A 6,000-nucleotide genomic window follows, 5' to 3' on the forward strand; every position below is an offset into this window, starting at 1 on the left:
GTAACTGGAGATAAAACTTTTTTGTACACCACGTAGATCATAAACCCTTGAATATAAAAACGATTCATTGAAATCGTTTGAGAAATGTAAACGTTATAGTGCTTTTTATCCAGAAAAACCGCAGCTCCCCCGTTTACTTCTATTTGTTTACAGTCTTGCCTGGACCAATATGGCGGCGACGTTAACGTATGATCGTAAGGCCAATGCGGCGTCTATGTGTATATGTCTATGTAGAAATCAAGCAATCAAAAAAAAAAAAATTCTCTCTCTCTGTCTCTTTCCATTTTAAGGTGCTTTATTGGCATGACATGCAGTGTTGCCAAAACAACACACACACACCACATTCTCCAAATATTGTTGGGGAGTCATATATATATATATGGAACTGCTACAATTTTCTAACTGCTGACTTGAATGTCTGGCTGTGAAACGAACAGGTTAGACAGCAATACCTGTCTCCATTAACATTCTTTATTGCAATAGTTTCTTAAGATTGAGTCATATCAACAGTGGTAATGAAAACAATGGGCCTCATTCACCAATATCTTCCTAAGTTTTTTCTTAAATTTGTTCTTGAGAAAGGTCCTAAGAAAAGTCTACGTCAGATACATGACGTGTTCTTAAACCGCAGAATTGTTCGCAACCGTGTTTTTCTAATGATGAATCCCACTGTCCTCGTAAACAGAAAGCATGTGCCAGTTGTTCCTAATTAGCATAGGTAAACACCCCACCAATCCCCATAAAAGGGCATGAGACTGCAGTGACGCCTCTGAATAAGTGTTCTCTTCTTCAACATGTCCATGTGTTTAAAAAGTGTTACCTAAGTGCTTAGTTTGTATTAAAAATTCAAACATTTGCTTTTGCAGTATAGACCAAACATTGCATAATTGAAAGCCCCAAAAATAAAAGGACACTACAATGGTTTGATTTTTATCATTTATTTACAGATGAACTCCTGCTGAGGCAACCACCATCTGGGGCGGAACCTGGCGCCTTAATGCTTTGTAAAATAATGAAAATAATTATTTAAAAATATTATAAATGAATAAAATATTATTGTAATTTAAAATCCTATAATATTATGCGACTGTAGAATAGAAGAAAACACAATAACCAATTCTTTTGCACAAACATGTCAGCACTCAAATGTGCGTAAGTGTGCTTTTGAGTGTGCGTAGATTCTGTTCTTACCTAAGAACAAATCCCAAATAAAACACTGGTGAATGTCATAATCTTCGTGAAAAACTGCGTAAGTGGGTTTTAAGAAGAAAATTATTCTTAAGAACGGATGGTAATGAGGCCAATTTTCTAGGGGTTACAGTGTGGAAGACCGTATCAATACTATTTTCAAACTATGGCGTGTATTGTTTAAGTCTCCGTTGGGTGAACATTGGGTGGACCACCCATACTGAGCAGAAAAGAAAGATGCTTTTCAGGTACAGCGTTACTGAATGAGAAAGTGCACGCCTCAGTCCTTCTGCCTCTGTTTCAAACTCTCAGGCACTAGCGCCACATGCACGTCTATCTGTATTCCATTTTTGTTTGGTGATGTGTCTCAGTCACAGCCTTTAAAATCAGCATCCGAGGACACGGAACAAACAGAAAAGGGAAATTTAAAACACCCCATGGCTCCAACCCCCGTGTTTTCCTGATTGGAGGTTTAGTGATAAATAAATAAATAAATAAATAAATAAATAAATAAATACGGTTTTTAATGTAGGGCTACACGTTTTCGTGCGACAACTAACTTACTTCCTCAAGGGGCTGTCTCGAGGTGCGATCCCGAAAAAACTGGAAAAATTATAAATAACAACACATAATACCATCAAGGGTTTAGTCATATGATTACGATTCTACAACAAATGTGACCATATAAGATTATTCTGATTATATTGTATGTCAACCCTCATGAACGAACCAACGATGCATTAACATTATCGAAGCTATCTTGTGAATCTACAGTGTCTATTTACGTTTTAACCAAACATAGCAAATTAGTTGTAATCATTTTTTAATGACCGGGGCAGGCTACAGTCACTGGTCACCCGGTTCTGTTCCCTTTCACAGCTGACTCGAAGCGCGCTCACCTGGTGCCGCCGCGCCGTGGAAGCAGGCGCGCATGGGTGCATCCTATTGAGGTTTGTTTCCTTGAGTCTCCCGGACCCCTGTCGGCATCGCAGCTGTCCCGATCTCTCTTCAGGAACAGCCGCGACAAAAATCCGTTAGATGAATCCAGCCTTTTTGCTCTTATTTCCGCTTGGATGATGTCGTAAAATGCGCAAAGAGTAAAGAATCACACGAATTATGTCTTTGTTCTATAAGACGATGAAAGGGACACTCCTGCCATTGGTGAAACCTGTTGAGGAATGCGCCCTGTATGCTGACACGCCTCTCTGCCGAGGATATCAATTTCCGTCTCAGAGTGCTCCACATAGCTTTCATTGTTCATCAGATCCGCAAATAACGTGACACAAAAGCGTTTCAAATGGACATATATTTATTTGATTGTACATTATTTTAAATAAATCGACATTAGCAAGTTCCATGCAAATATAGATAGGCTATCACCGTTAAAATAGTGTGTACAGTATCCTACATATATTCCGCACACTAAAATAAAGACGACCACAAGATGACATCCCCCATTCCTCCCCAAAACGTGTCTGCAGTGTTCACTGGTGGTGTGGAGGGGGTTTCCCTGTGTGTCTGACATTGGGGTCTTGACATTCATTCCTGCTCTGTGTAGGGCTTGGTGTTTGAATGGCCGAGTCACTGAGTGAGCAGCTGAGTCATTCCCCTGTCTCTGAGGTAAGGCCAGGCGACTGAATTACTGAGTAAGGAGTCTTTCCTCTGTGGCAGAGACAGGGGAATGATTCAATGAATCCTTACTCACTCACTCACTCACCTACTCTCTCACTCCCAGAGATCAAGAGACAAGAGTGACCAAGTGAGCCATTGAGACATTCCCCTATCTCTGGGGAATCTTACTTCCCATGTCTCAGCAATAAAGTGGGGTGAGTGACTGAGTGAGTGAGTGAGTCATTCTTGCCTCTGGGAACAGGGTAAGTAGATGAGTGAAAGTCATTCACCTCTCTCTGGGGTAGGGCAAAGTGAATAAAGTAGGCAGCATACTCCAAATGACAAACTTTCAGAAAAAGAACCTCCGGCAAACAAGTCGCCGAACAAGTCTGTGCACTCAATACAAACTCCTTGTTCTTCGTTTTATGTCACTCCACGCCGCTGAGAGGCATAGGAACTTGTCGCACAGATTTTTACAAGTTACTTTGCACAAATCAGGATCCTTGACACCAGAGACACTGAAATTATGTGCCTGGAATTTGAGCACATTTTATTATCTGTAAAATCCCTGTGTGATCGATCATAAAGATGACAATAACCTTGCACGAGTTCAGCAACTCTTCATTCAAAAGTATAAATCTCAAAAATATTCCAGTTACAACGACAATGCTATCTTGGCCGTGTCTAGATGGGATACAGACGATTTCAGGATGTGGTGTCCTATCTGATAAGTTTGCCTCAGTGGAAGAATTAAATTGACAAAGTTTTTATCTCATTTGTCAAATTAAGGATAAATTATTTGGAAGAAAGGTAGCCAAATTAAAGATGACAAAAATACTCATAAAAGAAGGGGAAACTAGTAATGAGGTAGCTAGCTTCCTACTGTACCTGCTGTTGCTAGTTTCCCCATATTTTATTTGACTACCTATCTGTCCAAACAATTTATCCTTAGTTCAGCTAACAAATTATGTCAATATTTCCCCCTGGAAGGAGGAATAATACACAATTTAATTCTCCTATTGTGGTGAATCTTACAGTATCAGATAGGACAGCACTTCCTAGAATTTCCTGTATCTGATCTAGGCAAGACCTCCTGTGGGACAGTACAGTGATGAGATGAACAGGATAATAAAATTGAAGTCTGCCCCTTGGCCAGTCAACCGTGACATAACCAACCATGTGATATTTAGATGAACCAATTGCAGACAGGGGGTGGTCTGTGAACGTACAAACTGCTTGTGAACAGTTCACGCTTGGGGCTTGTACACACCGCGCCATACAAACTCAAAACTCTGTCTTTTTGTTTGTCTCTTGTTCACAACAGGTCATTCAAACAAAAACATTTTTGGTGTACTGGCACCTTAAGTGTTCCCTATCCCTGGGTCTAGTGCCTGCACCTTTGATGGCATCTGAATATCATACTATTCCTGAGTTTAACCCAAGAACCAAGAGGCTCAGGTTTAAACCAGTACCATGGTTTTGGAACAAGGCTTTATGTGCTTGTGTGTGTGTGCGTGTGTGTGTGTGCGGGCACGCACAGGCACAAGTGCATTTGAGGTTAATATGTGTATGTGCGTGTGGGTGTGCATGCACATACGTGTCCGTGTTTGCATATGAGTGTATGTATCATGTATGTGTATGTGTGACGTGTGCGCACACGCACTCACACGTGTCTGTGCTTTAAGATGCTTTAAGAGAGAACTCCTAGAACCGGTCTCTCTTCTTCTCTGCACAATGAGACAATGGTATTCTGAGATCGCTGTTTCCCCTGAGGAGGGCGTGGCTCATTACAAGCACTAGCTGCATTGTTTCTGTCTGCTTGCCTGGAGCCTTCCCTCTGAGACGCTCTGTCTTTTTCCTGTTCTTCTGTCCCAAGTCAGCATACCTGATGTCTCCTAACTCCCCCTACACCTGTCTCTACACTCCCACACCTGCCTCTAAAATCCCACAACTGTCCCTAAGCCCACACTTGTCTTTAATATCCCAGATGTGTCTGTTAAATCCCTCCTGTCTCTAATCTCCCATAAAGAATGGGATAATCTGCAATATATTAGAAATATGTGGAAAACACATTGATGAATAAATTTCACAGAAGTGTAACGTGTTACCCCTATTTTAAAGTTGCGATAATTAGTATATTTGCCAAAATATTGTTGCAATATATAGATAATATACTTATTTCAGTATATTTTAAAATATATTCCAGTTCCATAACTGGAATGTCTCTGAATCCCCACCCTCTGTTCATTCCCCTCTACTAATCTTTCAGTAGAGATGTACAGAATTCTCAGGTGACAGCGTGTGTCAGAGTAGAGGGCAGAAAAGCACAAAAATTAGGCAAAAACTCAGATATCACTCAGAGACAAAGAACTGAGCCCTAGAGTAACTGCCACTGTGGTGAGGTTATGGCTGAAAAAGGAAGAAGACTGCATGTCTATGCTGCTGTTGCATCTATGGACAAACCGGTATGACCAGTCAATATTGTATCGGAATTTACTCAGATCATTCAATATAAATATAATTCAAATTGAGGGAGGGGTAGAAGGAGAAAAGGGTGGAAAGATGTGGGTGAAATGTAGACATCCTCCCCTGAAACACGCGGTGTCACCAGCCTGCTTCTTTTCACACTGCAGACTATACCTAAGCTTGCATAGAGTGGGATCAGAGGCTACCTTTCATATGTGAATTTAATATGCAGTTCACAGGTGTCGGGCACCCAATCGACCAGCAGGAGTTGCTGGATAGCAATGAAAAGCAGACCCCTAACTGACTGAACCCTTCCATACCCTCGGTGACGCAATCACTAATTGTGCATCACTCTATGGAGATACTCGCAATAATCAGCACTGAAATGGTCTGGAATCAGTCCAAAAGCATGGGCCCATTCTTGCACCACAGAATAGTGCCTTAACTGAGTGACCCACCAGCTGAGAATGATCACAAGGATACCTCAGAATCAAGCAAGAAGTGGCTAATTGACCATACAATGACTGTTTTGCAATGAACATCTCAGTATTCAGGCTTCATAGTCAAAATTATTTTGGCTTGAAATGAAAAGGACAGACCACAAATGAAAATGGAAAGATCTCAAAGATCTTGAAAAGTTATTCCAATATGCTCATCAATCTCATAAAACACTATAGAAGACAACTCAGTAGTGATATCCTGGCAAAGGAAGGGTGCACAAAGTACTGAAAACAG

The 6,000-nt window shown here is 41.0% G+C and overlaps 1 protein-coding gene across 1 annotated transcript in view; it reads right to left on the bottom strand.

Annotated features, from left to right (window-relative positions):
- The window catches only part of adgrg2a (adhesion G protein-coupled receptor G2a), a 124,238-nt gene extending 121,872 nt beyond the window's left edge, over positions 1-2,366 (bottom strand). Inside the window, exon 1 of the mRNA XM_035416333.1 lies at positions 2,088-2,366. The gene's annotated coding sequence lies outside the window, so the exon portion shown is untranslated. The remainder of the gene's footprint in view (positions 1-2,087) is intronic.
- Between the last annotated feature and the right edge of the window lie 3,634 nt (positions 2,367-6,000).

This window comes from Anguilla anguilla, chromosome 4 (genome assembly GCF_013347855.1).
Source record: "Anguilla anguilla isolate fAngAng1 chromosome 4, fAngAng1.pri, whole genome shotgun sequence".
Lineage (NCBI taxonomy): Eukaryota > Metazoa > Chordata > Actinopteri > Anguilliformes > Anguillidae > Anguilla > Anguilla anguilla.